Raw genomic sequence first — 15,106 nt, 5'->3', positions numbered from 1 at the left:
CTCCCCCATGTCTCTTACCTTTGTCTCACTAGCTTCCCCATGTCATGTCCCATTACCCCAACAGCTGCCATTACAAGTGACTTAGTGCCCCATGACATTGCCCCAAGAATTGCCATATGGCAAGTCTATTTTTCTTCTGAAATGCCCCACAGCACTCGTGTTGCCTCAGGACTGTTGCATATGATCACCATTTGCCACCTCGATTAATCTGCAACACTCATATTACAGTGCCAAAGGGCTGCCTGATGTCTGTCCTATGACACTAATACCTGTCCCATATCTTGTATTGCCCCTAGAACATGTCCCCATTCCATACCCAATTTCTCACAATTACGCGCGCACTCATATTGCTCAAACACTGAAACATGCCCAGGGACGTCATTTCACCAAAATGCCAGGGGTAGCGGAAGTGACATCACACGACCCTTGACCCCTGATGACATCACATGACGTGGTGTCATTTGACCCCACCCTGAAGTGACATCACGGGAAGTGGTGGAACACGACCTTTCACCCTTTGACAAAACAGGAAGTGGCATCACATAGCATTGTTTCTAAGTACACTACGGAAAATATGGTTCAGATATCACTATAATGTGATGTACATTTCATACAATAATGGATCGCCATATGTATCGTTAATATCACCCAACCTGTGTTGGTACTCATTGATCAACCTCAGCAGGATGAAAGGCTGAGGTGACCTTGCCAGGAGTCGAACCTGACACTTGCAGATCACACACACATTGCAGCATCGAGCGCTCAACCCATTGAGCTATATTACCGGCTATAGCTATCAGAACACCAGCCACCACAAAAACAAAAAGCCACATGTTGCTGGCCACAGCCCAGGAGCCTCAATTAAAAAAAAAATATAGAGATTTTTTGTTTTGTTTAGGGGTAGCAAGGGAGACCACAGAGGTAGCAAGGGAGACCTCAGGGGTCGCTATTGCGACCCATGGCGACCCCTACATGACATCCCTGAACATGCCCCAACACTTTGCCTGCTATATTGACTCATCAATTACCTTGTCAAAAGAACTGCCCATGTCTGCCCCTTTGATACTTAATTTCCCTTGAGCACTTATCATGCACCCATAACTGTCCCATGTCAATTCCAATTGCCCAATGGACTGCCTCAGACAATTTGACTTTGCAACAATAACTCATCCATTGTCCCCTGAATTCCACATATCACTCGCCTTTTACAACATGACCTGCCCTATGCTACCTCCCATGAACTGCCCCTCTCCTCTGCACTCACATTCCCCCAAGAATGGTCTCATATCATGTTCCTTTTACTGAAGAACTACCTAATGTCACTCGTCTTGCCCCATGGACTTTCCCATGCTACATCACATGAGCCATGCCATGCCATGTTTATTGACACAGTGTTTGCCCATGTCACATCCATTGCCAACAGAAATGTATCTTGCCATAGTCCCTATTTTATATTAGTATTTCTATTTTATTTCTAGTGCTTTTGCTGCCTAAGTGCTTTACAGTACATACATATGAGTAAATAAACAATGAAACCAAAAATCAGTTAGAAAAAAGATCTGCTTTAAAACGAGGTTTGAAAATAGAAAAAGATGCAGTGGAGTGGAGGGAAAGGGGCAAAGCATTCCCCTGCCTGGGGGCAAGGAGGGAAAAAGAACAGAAAGAGCAAGGACGACGTGGAACGGTTAGAAGAAAAAGGGATTGAGAACAAAGATAACCAGTAGAGGAACAGAACGAGATAGGAGAAGAAAGATAAGGAGGAGCAAGGTCCCAGAGGTAATTAAAAACAATGCAACTGAAATTAAAAAGCAAACAAGAGTCATAGGATCATGGACGTCATCCTGGGGTTGCCAGTGGTTGCTCTTGCGACCCCTTGCCGGTTTGTTTACGTCTCCTACCAATCCATTGCAACTCCAGGCAAAATCAGAGGATGATGGGGGCATGGCTAAGGAGGTAAGCATTGGACCTGCCGCTTGGGCTCCTCCATTTTGTTGTGCTCGGCAGCAACACGTGTCCTACTTGTCGAGCAGGGCTCTGAAGCCCTGTACCTTCATGGGTTAAATACCAGCAGTTTACGTGGATGAGTTTGAGAGGGTGTCGGGAGACAACATTTCTTGCCTGGCTGCCTACAGCCCCTGAACAACCATGATGCGGCTGGCAGTTCTGCCATAGGGCCAAGGGCTGACATGTGCAGCAGGGCCTGCTGCAGCTGCTCCTGCATGCGTGGTCAGCCCTTGGCCCGATGCACTGCATCATGGTTGGGCCTGGCTGCACGCATGATGCACCCTCCATCTGTGGCTGCAAGGTAAGAAATTGCGGGTAGGGTGAGTAGCATTGCTACACTCTCTGCAATCCCCTGACCTTGCATGTATGTTCCCTTCTCCCTCTTGCACACTTCCCCCGTTCAATTGTTCTGCCCTTCTCCCTTGCAACGGCCATCTCTTCGAAACCTAGGCCCCACTCCCCCTGCCTTCCGTGCCACGTGCGTTCCCTCGTTACTCAGGCCAGTAACCCCAATCTTTGTGCCTGCGCCCCCACGTTACCTGTTCCCGCTACCCCGGTCTGCAAATCCCTCACATCGCTGCTCTCCTCGCATTCATTCTCTGCGTTGCTCCCCGCGCATTAACGCTCTGCATTGCTCCCCACACAACTTGTCCCTCCTCCCCCGGCCTAGTGCATCCTTCTCAGCGTTGCTCCCCATGTTAGCTTTACCCTTTCCTTCCTCTCCTTCCTCTTCAGGCTCCCCTTAGCCACGTCCAGTGCATTGGTCTGTACCTGTGACTCACATCCTACGCTCTTACATCCTGTGACCACTGTACTGTTTCTGTCGACTGTTTTGCCATTCACTGCTGTGTTGTCTTACCATTGCATTGTCAGCACCCCTCTTATTTCCAGTTTCCTTGGACTACCAGTGTTTTTGCTTTGTTGGGTTACTATTGTATTGATACATGCTGCATTGCTAGGGCCCCTTTTGACATCCAGCAGTGTATTCTGTACTGTACTTGCATTCTCTCGGCATTCACTCACCTCGAGTTCCATTGTAATGTATTTTGCTGTGTGCACTGTCATCTCCACTTACGCTAGGACCTTGCAAGGCCATAGTGTTTTTGATCTGTGTTGTACTTCTTGCTGTCCCACCTTATGTTGACCACTCTGTGTACCTTCCTCTTTTTTGCCCCTACTGTGTGGCCCCCCCTCCAGCTTTGGCTGCCCCCTTACTCTCTGCCTGCACCCTCTGTGGTGCCCTCTGTCTCCCCTATCTTCTCTAACTGCTTTTCTATCGACCATCCTATCCCTCTCACTAAGTCTGGGAAGAAGAAGCTAAAAAGGACATCCTGGTCTCCAAACAAGGCATCCCTATCGCTGATACCGACACCAGTGCTTCCTCCAGACAGACCCTCACCAGCATCCTCTTTATCAGTCCTTCTCCAGGCCTAGGAACCCAAAATATGGTCTCTGTTCTCTCTCCTTTTACCTCCTCTCCCATTAATGGTGGTACCTGGTGGTAGGCCATCCTGGCCCACTTCCACTCCTGCAAGACCATCATTAATGTCTACTTAAATGGTACCGTCTTGATCCAGGGCCCTCAGGCCAATCTACTCCTTTTGAATAGAAGTTTCCTGTGTCTTATAAACTTCCTTTCTTCTTCTTCTACTCCTATCTACCCCTCTCTGCCTCCTCTGCTGCCTCTTTCCTCCGCCACCTCTCTGGCACCCTCCACTACTTCTTTGGTTGCTCTGCGACCTCTGTCACTTGCCACCTCTCTGGCACCCTCCGCTGCTTCTCTGACTGCTCTGCCTTCTCCTCCCTCTGCCACCCCCCAGGCGCCCTCCCCTGCTGCTCTGGCCGCTCTGTCTTTTCCTCCTTCTGCCACCTCTCTGTCACTCAATTCTTCCTCTATGACTACACATCCACCTACTCCTTCATCATCTGCCCACTCTCAGGCTCCTCTTACACTTCTGCAGGATTTATCTCATGCCTGTACCCCTCCATGGAAGTATTTCAAAGGTGGCAATTTGTTCCACATCACTACTCTTAACTCTCGCTCTCTGTCAGACATTCCTTGGACATCTGCTATCTCCTGGAAGAGCTTGATTTGGATGTACTCGGTCTGACTGAGACTTGGTTCACGGCCAGCTCTGTCACAAGTTTTGACACTTTCCTCCGTGATGGCTACAAAATCCTCTCCGAACCAAGAACCAACTGTCCTGTAGGAGGAGTAGCCCTGATCTTCCTGGAGTGGATCCCTGCTTCCGTCACTCCTACACAGGCCTACTCCTCCTTTGAATGCCTACTATGCAGGCTCTCTATCTCTCCCTGCCACTCTCTTACTGTGGCCACCATCTACAGGCCTCCTGGCCAGGTCGCCTTCTTCCTCTCTGTGTGGGCTGACCTCTCCTCCGCCCTCCTTGCCTCTACCTCTCCACCTCTACTCCTCTGAGACCTTAACATCCACTTGGAAGCTACTAGCCACTTCTTGGGCCTCTTTCACGACCTCAGCAACTCTCGCTCTCTATTCTACCTTCTGACCCTACTCACTCTGCAGGGCACACCCTGGATGTTCTGATCTCCTCAGACCTCACCCTCTCCAACCCCCTCACCACTCCTCTCTCTTGGACTGATCACTTTCTTCTCTCCTTTCACCTGTCACTCTCTGTTAATCTGGCTAAGCCATCCCCAGCACTGCCACCCACCTTCTCGGTCATGCGGCCCATAAAGCATGTGTCAGTGGAGGCTATCGCTGCAACTTTCTCTCCTCCTCCTACACCTTTGACTGATTCACACTCTGACACTGCCCTTTCCAACCTTTATCTCTCTATCTCCAACACTCTTTATGTACTTGCCCCTGTATGGAGGATCCGTTTGAACCCTGTAGCCAAGTGCAACTCTTGGTACAATTCTGACCTCGCCCCCTTAAATGCAGGTGTAGGGTGGCAGAGAGCAAGTAGAGGGCGTCAAGCACACCATCTGACATACTGTCCTGCTGCCTGCTCTAAAGGCAATACAGACTTTCTGTCCTCTCTAGGAAGAGAGCCTACATCCAAGCCCATGTCTCTGTGGCAACTAACAACTCAGCTGAACTTTTCAAAAGCTGCAAGGAAGTGGCCAATTCTGCTGCAGTCTCTACCTCTCCTGTTCCCTCCCATTCCCTCTGCATGGCCTTGGGAACTCATTTCACCACTAGAACTAAGGACGTCCTGTCCACTCACTCTTCCTCTACCTCCTCTTCCTCTTCCTCTACCTTTCCAGGCCCCTTTCTGCTGTTTCCAAACTTCCTTTCTGCTCCTTCCGATGTTTCGAGTGAAGTCTGATCTATGAAAGTCTCGTCAAAGCAGTTGCTCCCCTGATACTCCAGAACCATCAAGGACCACATCGACACCATTGCTCCAGCCTTGGCTGATTTCTGCAATCTCTATTTTGCCACTGGACCCTCCCCCTCCCCCTTAAGCACTCCCTTGTGCATCCCCTTCTTAAGGAGCCTTCTGCCAAACCTTCCTCTCTGGCAAACTATCACCCGATCTCCATCACTCCTTTTCTGGGCAAACTCCTGGAATAGCTGGCCATCTCCCAACTTAGTCTACATACTGAATCTGCTGATTTTCTCCAGAATCACCAGTCTGGTTTCAGAGCATCCAGAAGCACGGAAACCGCTCACCTGTGAAGACTTGCTTTCCAATCTTTCTAACCTTCCTTCTATCCTCATTCTCCTTGACCTATCCTCTGCATTCGACATGGTCAACCATGCCATCCTGATCAATTGTCTCCGAGACAACCTGGTAATCTCTGGTCAGGCCCTTGCCTGGTTGACCTCCTTTCTAGCTGATCAACCCTCTCTGGTCCAACTTGGGACTTTCCTCTCTTCCAGCTCTCTCTCCACTTGTGGTGTTTCCCAGGGGTCTAACCTCTCTCCCTGGCTATTTACCCATTACAGTGCACCTCTGGCCCACCGCATCTCTACATTCTGCTCTAACATTTAGTGTTATCTGGATGATACCCAGCTCTCCTTCAGGCTCCCCTCAGCCTCTACTGTTCCTTCCCTCATACCAGACTGTCTGTCCGCTATTCAGGAATGGTGTGCGTCCAATGATCTCTGCCTTAATGCCAGTAAGACTGAGATCCTCCTCATTGGGACTCCTGCTCCCACCTTCCCTCTCTCACTCTGGATGCCCACCCTGGGCCCTCTATCTGCTCCTTCCAGTGAGGCTTAGAACCTTCGGGCCATCTTTGACTCCACCCTCATCTTCTCTCCTCACAACCCTGATGTTTCTAAGAAGTCACACTATCAGCTGCACTTCCTCAGAGGTATTCTTCCTTTTCTCACTCTCCCCAGAAGCTCACTGTCTCCAGAGCCCTGGTGCTCTCTAGGCTTGACTACTGCAACAGCCTTTTTCTATAAATCTGCCTGCCTCTACTCTTCGCCCTCCACACCGTATCCAGAACAGGACTATGAGACTTGTCGTTGGCATCAAGCCCAGGGATTGTTTCTCTCCAGTCCTTAAATCTTTCCACGGGCTCCCTGTGGCTGTAAGGATCACGTTCAAGACTCTCTGCATCATCCACAAGGCTTTCTGGGGCCGGGGACCACACTACATCCAACTTTCTCTTCCTAAGGATCTTCCTTCTTGAGCTCTTAGCTCATCCACCTCCAACTCTCTGAAGGTCAGATGCTTCTCCAGGCAGAGAGTGGGGGGTAGACCTCTGGGGCCTCCCTCTGCAACTGCCGCCCTGCCTATCTCAAACTTGAGCATGACTACCTAAGGTCCGGAAAGCAACTCAAGACCTTCCTTTTTGCTTCTGCTTTCTCTCTGTGTCTCCCTTGTTGATTTGCCTGTCTGCTGCGCATACTGGTTACCTGGCCAACCACTTTACTTACGGCACCAGGCTCCTGCAAGACCGGTTACCCTTGCACAGCCTCCCAACCACTTAACGGATTGTATCTGCAACCCTACAGTCGCCTGTCACTTTGCCTTCCTTGTCTTGTTGCGCCTCGAAACACTTGTGTAGAGTGGTGTTATAAATGACCTATCATATCAGAAAGTGTTTAGGCACTAGATCATAGTCTCCCCATCAGGTTCACTCTGTTTTGGTTTTTTGTTGTTTTTTACTTGTTACCAGATTTATTAGCTGCACGGTCACAGGTTTGTAGAGGTGCTTTCCCCACCTCTAATTTGGATTGAAGTTTGCATGTACCCGAATAACTTGCACTTGTTTTTAGATAGATTCCATATCTACACACTTGGCTCATAAAGTGTTTTTTTTGTATCAAAATTGGTCAGCTGACACGTGTTTCGACCACTCAGGGTCCTTTTCAAGGCTAGGGTGTGCTTGTCTACATGCCACGTCTTTGGACCGTGGTTTGTAATTATTTTACGATGGCTTGCTTATGCTGGTTGCTGTTGTGCGGTCTGCCACAGGTGTTGTATTTCCGTCCGGATGGGACACTGTGTCAGCTGACCATTTTTCATACAAAATAAACCCCACTGTACTAAACCAAGTGTGTAGATATAGAATCTATCTAAAAATAAGTGCAATGTATCCCGGCACAAACAGACTTAGCATATCATATCATATCATGATGCATCATGGTTGGGCTGGACCGGCGGCGGCGTCCTGCCAGGCTGCCTGCCACCAGCAGCCGGCCCACCACCGTCACAGTTGCATTTTGGGTGCTCATAGAGGCCTTTGTACGAGAGAGTGGGCATTGGGCACTCTGCACCAGCATGAACGTTGTGCACGGCAACGCATCCAAGTGTCATCTTGTGGTTAGGTACTCGTAACACACTACCCGAAAAGTAGAGACGACTATTTAAAACAAGAAGCCCTTTGCCGCAATTTGACATTTTTGCACCAATGCTAAAATGCTGCATCCTGTGGGCAAAAGCCTCACTAGTGCAAAGAAGAATGATATATTCAAATATGTATGTTGGAAACACCTTAAATAAACCCCAGGAAGCACTTCCCAGCCACTAGTTACCAGGCAGCAGCTTGTTGGATATGTCCTATTCAGCACTATTGAACTTACTGACATTAAATAGTGAAGAAGCTTCACTAGTGACATGGGGAAAAATGCACACACCTGGCTATGTACTTATATTTTTTAATCTCTGCTATCCCCCAAGCAGACGTTAAAAGGCCAATTGTCTACCATTTACCTGTCTGCAATAACTTATATACAGGGCAGCGACTGCCATACAAAGGGTGTCTGACATGTAAGGAGGTAACTGTGTTGGGTTGGGGGGGTTACCTTGTGGATAAGATACCTGCTGTCCATAAGGGATGAACTGGAATTTATGGGGTATAGACCTTGAGGGGGTTGTTTGACTCTTGTGGAAAAGACCCATGGCCAACCTGTAGTTCTTTCCTATGTGAAAGCCTGCTCAGCCAGAGTGCCTGTCCAGAGGAGAGGAGATCAAAATAAAGATGTAATGAACTGGAGGTAAAAGCAGCTGCTCATGGGTTTCTGCATCCTCTGAGCTATCTCTGTGGCTGTGGCATGTGGTGAGCTGCTTGTGCATACCTTGCTGCAACTCTAACTCCACATGAGTTGGCCATTATATAGAACGCAGTGAGCTTTAAACATCTTCCAGGTGTGCCCTAATTCACCCTTTTACACATCCTTGAATATGCAGAGTTAATACCCTCACATAGCTATGTTAGTTTAGCACTAGATAGCCTGAGGACTGTTAAGTGTAGCCCCCTGTGCTGTTCTTGTCAAAGCAAACTATGATCTTCGAGGCTACAAGCAGGATGTAAATAGCTCCAAACTATTTTTAATCAGAAAGGGTTGTTATATGTCCAGCAGAAAGAGGGAGAGGGGGCGCGGCAGGACTGTAAAGGTGAGATTTTATGAAAAGGAGCATGATTGTTCGGTGAAGGTGGGGGACTTTGCGATATGAGTGTACGTTTGGTAATGGTTCATGTTTCAGGGAGGCCTAAATGGGGGTCACTTAAATCTTGGGGTGGGGTCTGCATGCCTGGAGGATGAGGGGATCATTTCTAATGTGTGGAGTAGAAATGGTTGCAGTGTGGGAAAAATTAAGTGCGTGGTGTGTTGTAGCAGTGTGGGGCCGAGCAGAATTACACTGAGTGAGGATGCAGTGGTCTTGAAAGGGGGTGCAGGGAGGGAGACGTATCACATTGTAGAAGTGATCGAATGTAGACGAGAGATGTAAGATTGTGGTGTTTAATGCATAAAGTAAATGAGGTATGAGGAAGCGGGAGTGGCTAGTCATGGTGGCACGGGGGCTTACCTAACTTCTGCAGAAAGGGGAAGGCTTCACCATTCTCACGCTGAGAACAGGGGAAAGAATGCCCTTTGTGGGGTGCAACTTCCTGCTTATTGTGAGCAGGGGAATAGGCAGTTGCATCACAGGGCGAGGTGGGGGACCACAGTGTAGACAGACACAGCTCCCTTTCGGCACCAGACACTGATCCACACACTCCCAGCACTTAAAATACCTGGTATTAATCGCTTTCGGTTTTAAACTGACCTTCCCTCAAATCAGGGGTTAAGATTATCATCCACTTGCAGTTTTATTCTGCAGGCTTTTACATCCAGGGTTAAAGGTCTTCCTTCTGTACTTTGCTTCCAGTGTTAAACTTTTTGGTTTTTATTTTATCAGCAGGATTTCTTATAAGAGGCTCCCAGTACTTTCCTTCCATTGTGTGAAAGAGCTCTTAATGACTGGTTACTTACCAGTAATTGTCATTACTCCTACTCCTCACAGTACTTATAAGGTACCCCACCCAGATGGCCCAGCCCGTGTCCTGTCTCATCGCGCTCCCCTCTTTTGGGGTAGAGAACAGGCAGCTATTGGTTGCAGAGTGATGAGAGTATGCAGATGCGTCAAACTGAACAGAGCATTCAGAGAAGATATCTAGCTCCCAATTTAGATGACAGTGTGGTGGCTGATCTGTCACCAAATCAATGCAGTGACCCTGTAACTGGGTCCCGTAAGTTTAATGGAGACTACAAAACATATCATTGGCTGGAGTATTCAGTTCTGAAAGATAAAGTATACTGCTTTGCATGCAGACATTTTGGTGCTACTTGAGGAGGAGGGGGGTGCGTGCATGGCAATGTTCCATTTGTTGTCATTGGCTTCAGTAAATGGGAAAAGACAGGTTGTGTACATAAATCTTCGGTTGTAGCTTGGACAGACTTTAAGCATGTACAACAGACTACAGACCCTCACAAGTCTATTCTTTCCACGCTATTAAATGTTTTCAGTCCAACAGATTGATGCGAATCGTCAACATGTGCAGCAGTTACTCATGGTGGTATGTCTCTTTGGTCATCAAGGGCTTGCATTCCGAGCCATAGACATTCCCACAATTAGGGAAACTTCATTGAAATATTGCTAGCTATTCCCAGCATAACATACACCATTCTAGCATATCTTAAAGGTCAATATCGGTCAGTAATTCCTAGGGTCACTTCTGTCCCCCTTATTAAATATCGGAATTGCCACTGATTGCTTCCAGGAAGGTGGCATAGGTTGCTGTGACTTATTAATGGTCATTAAAAAGGCTAAACCTATAGGAAGCTCTTCTTTTGAATTTGAAAGGACGATTTGTATCAGATGGAATGAGAGGTATGCGCGATATGAGAAATGAATCCATTGATTACACAGGCCTCTGTTATGTGTCTCTGTAGACGCGTAATTGTCAACCATGTTCCATTGCAGAGTCCCTGTGATGACATAAGGTTTGCTTAGTAGCATAATTACAGAACCTACTATCAGATGTATATTCTGCGAAGGCATTCGTCAACAGCATTTTGCTCTTTAGAGACTGAAACGTTGAGGCGGTAAATAACTGTTCATCGACACTGGAACCGCCATGCCCTGAGAAGTATGGGTGGAAAGAAGTAACTTGAATTAATTCTAAATGTTTGCGATGGTGAGAGGTGAAGGGGACCGCGTCCACCATGCTCATTCTGTTTGTTAAAATGATTGATGTTGTTGAAGTGGAAGGACACAAAGAAATGCACTTTGCTATTAGGACAGCCGAGGGCCACCTAACACTGATAAATTGCATCAGCTGAGTACAGAAACATACCTAAGCCTTTTATATATATATAGATGCTGTCTGATAATGATGTACTTCTTAAAATCAAAATGGCTAGAAGATATGGACACTATACATCTCCAGAGTATCAAAATTACATGATCTCAGTTGTGGCAAATCTAGTACGTGAGAATATTGTTAGCACTTTGCGGTGTTAGTTGATGAAACCAAAGACATTTCACATCAAGAACAGTGGAGCTTTGTGATCCGGTTTGTAGATAAACATTGGAACATTAAGGAAAAATCCATGGGATATTACCACATGGAGAAGTTGGATGCCTCCAGTTTAGTTGCATCCATTGATGATTCTGTTTGCAAAGCGGGCCTTGACTGAAAGATCTGCATGGCTATGATGGGGCATCAGTAATGAGAAGCTGATTCAGTGGAGTGCAAGCCAAAATCAAACAAATGGATCCACTGGCTATTTATATTCACTGTCATGCACATTGTCTAAACCTTGCGTTATTGCAAACTAACATTAACATACACACAGTAAAGGATTTGTTCTCAATTTTGCAGGCTGTTTATGTATTCCTTTCGCAAAGTTCTCCTCAACACAAACTATTTGTAAAAGCTCAAAAAGAAAGTTGTCTGCAAGTATATGAATATTAAAGACTTGCTGGCACTAGACGGGCATATTGGTGAGCTAGTGTTAGAAAAATACATGTTCGATTTGAGACTGTTGTTGTTGTTCGCAAGCAATAGTATCACAATATGACAAGTAGTCTAGTTCAGAAGCCAAAGGACTTCTACAAAAAATGTAGAGCGTTGAGTTTTTGCTAACTTTGCTAAGTATGGAATGATTCTCTGAAAGATTAACGTGCTATCTGAAGAACTTCAAAGAAAGGATCTTGATTTGCCAAATGCGAGTGAACTAACTCAAGTAAAGAGAACTGAATTTATCAACCTTCGACAAGAATGCATTGGATGCAAATCGTAAATGGAGCAATGGAATTGGGAGAAAAATTTGGTATTGAAACAGTTGAAGACCACAACCGAAGAACTTTGCTATTAAGGCTGCACCAACTGAGCAACAAAGTAACATAATTCTTTATTAGTACTACTGTAGGGAAGAGGCCTGGTCATTATGAACGGTTAAAGCAAGAGGTGTTTTTCTCCACCTTACATAGGTTTGTAAGTGAGCTGGATGCTCGTTTCACAGATAACATGGGGCTTACCAAGGCTACCAGTGTGTTCATTCCAAGGGCTACACATTTCCTGGACTACTCATCTCCACTGGTTCTTGCTTACCACTTCTTAGGCACCCAAGTGAATTTCTCTAATTTGAATTCAGATCTTGACATTGCAAGGGCATTTTTATCTGACAAGAATGTAGCAGGTATTCACTCTGTCAGGTACCATCTCCTTGTGTCATCACAAGGATTTTCTGAGGTCCTAAACCTGTTGCATCTGGTCTTTGCCTTGCAAATTTCAACTGCAACAAATGAGAGGTTCTTCTCCTGTTTGAAAATAATTAAACATTATTTGAAAAAAAGATGTGGAGACAAGATACTTAATGATTTTTTCATAATGGCACGTGAACCTATAGAGGTTAATGAGATACATTTTAGTGATGACATTGACATATTTAGTAACATGCGGCACAGGAGGTATCCCCTTGAAAGATCAACCATTATCTTCCTTGACACTTGTGAGAAATCTGACAGTGTCTTACTTGCTATTCCCCGGGTATCTGTCATCATGGTGGCCAGGACAAGCCATCTCTATTGGATCCAGTTCCTGGGGTTGACCAGTGTGGGAGGATCACTGAATGAGGGGTCCTCGGAGAGTGGAAGTGGGACACCGACGGGTGGGACACGGTATCCCCTTTCTTATAACATCTTTTCCCCATCCTACCTTGCAGGATACTTAGAAGTTCTACCCTGCCCCCCTTTTCCAACACAAACACTTTCCTAAACTGAGATGGACAACGGACCAACACTAGGGCCATTTACCTAACATTTTCCAACACAAAGGACAGGCAGAGTAAGGCAATTAACATTAACTATGCACACCTGACAGCCCTTTCCCTTCACCACAGAGATAAAAGTCAGAGCACGAAAGCACACTTTGAGCAAGGCTGAACACATGAGGAAGCAGCTATTCTGGACCAGCAGTTCAAGCAGAGGAGAACAGCGGAGAGACCTGGAGGGATGACGAAGAGGGAATTGCCCTTGCCCTTTGCAACACAGATCCGCGAAGCATCTAAAAAAGGAAAGCATAAGACTGGGAAGTCCAGCTGGCATGTGGTGTGGCAGGTGTCAGCGGCACATGGGGGCCTCCCACGGTCATAAGCAAAGCGGGGAGACGCGCTTGCCACCATTGTGCCGTCTTTGACTCCTGAGACAAGAAACTCCAAAAGTTCAGCACAGCCAGAGAGTCGGAGAAACCAGATAGTAAAGCAGAACTGTGCTGGGCCCAAGATTGTAGGCGGCAACCTTGTTGAACAGTAGATTTGTGTCATTAAACTTTAAAGAAACCCTAGTAAAAGGTTCAGGAGCAGAGTGGTCAGGCTTTGCGGGTGCTCATTCAAAGAACTCTGACTGAAGCTATTTTTGGGCTGTGTTGTTTTGGTGGAAACTACAAAAGACAAGAGGCCTTAGTAGAGGCTGGTGTGAAGTGTCAAAGTGGTCCTGCGAGGGTCGAGTAAAACCCCTTGCACACTCGAAAGTCTTTGACAAATAGGGGAAAACTCTGTGAAGCCTGCCTGTAGGCTTTAAGTAAAGCCTGGATGGGAGGCTTTAAGGAACGCCTGACTGGGGACTGAGACCTGAATTTAGGTAAAGGGAAGAACCGAAGGGGTGTTGTGATCTGTGCCAAAAGAAAGCTAGGGGAAGGGAATCCCCTGCTTTATCTGATGAAATAATTGAATAATGAAGTGTGTTAGAATGGCTATGTGAACACGACGGAGGGATGCCAAGGGAAATGCTAAGAGAAGTAAATCCTGCATTGTGATAAAACTGAGTCCAGTGCGAAAATTGCCAAATGTGAACCCGACGGAGGGATGCCTGCAGATTGGGAGCATACACTGAGATACTCTTTGAACATTATGGCGACAAGTGTGAACCCAGCTGAGGGATGCCCACAATGAATAGTTGTTGGAAAAGACAGTGAGACTGACGAGTGCTACGTTTTGAGTGAAAGGCCATAGTGAACACGATTGAGGGAGGCTAACGTTGCATGAAGGATCGGAGCCTGGCTGAAGCAGATACAAGGGGCGAAGACCAATCGCCCAGCGTGAAACATTACCAGAGGAACGTTTGTTTTGTTTATTGTTTATGGTTCGACAGGCTTTCTAAGGCAAGATACTTTTCTGGAAAGAGACTTGGCCCCTCAAGGTCCTGGCATCGTTGAAAGGAACAGTAACCTTCTGCTGGCGAGGCCCAGGAGTGTGCGTGCTCAAAGGTCCTGCCTTGTCCCATGCTATAAATGTGGGGAAGGGAGATCCCTGGCTTATAACATCCTGACTTATCATTTGTGACTTCTTTAATTTCTTGTGAACATTATCCCACACTCTTTGTGAAATTAGTTTTAAGGATTGGCAATAGTTTTTTTTTTATATGCCTTTTTATTTGATAAGACACCACTAGGACTGCTTTAATATTATTTGATGATCGTAGCTTGCTCCCATCTTAGATTTTGGTTTTGATTAGGTGTTTTTCCAACCCATTTATACAGTTTAATAAACACTCTTGAACTGTGATCACGTGTTTCTGTCTTTACTGTTGCCACCATCAGTTCCTTACACGCTGCACTAGGTTATAGCTCACTTTCCAGTTACACCCCTTTTCTTGTCAAGTCACGCAAACCTAATTGGTACCACAAACGGTCTTCAAAATCATCTTCCACCATCCTACACTACCAGCCTCTTCTCATGAAGTCCACCATGCTCCATCGCTGATGCACTAGAACCAGTTTCTGTGTCTGCGTTCAAAACACTGTCTGCTATGCTGTTGAGTTTTGCCAGCATCCTGTTGTTTACCACTCAGCTAAACAGCAACAGATCATTAAATCAGAAAAATCCAGAGTAAGAAAG

The sequence above is a fragment of the Ambystoma mexicanum genome, chromosome 7q (genome assembly GCF_040938575.1).
Source record: "Ambystoma mexicanum isolate Mex_15411 chromosome 7q, UKY_AmexF1_1, whole genome shotgun sequence".
In the NCBI taxonomy this organism is placed as follows: domain Eukaryota; kingdom Metazoa; phylum Chordata; class Amphibia; order Caudata; family Ambystomatidae; genus Ambystoma; species Ambystoma mexicanum.
This window is presented reverse-complemented; position numbering follows the sequence as displayed.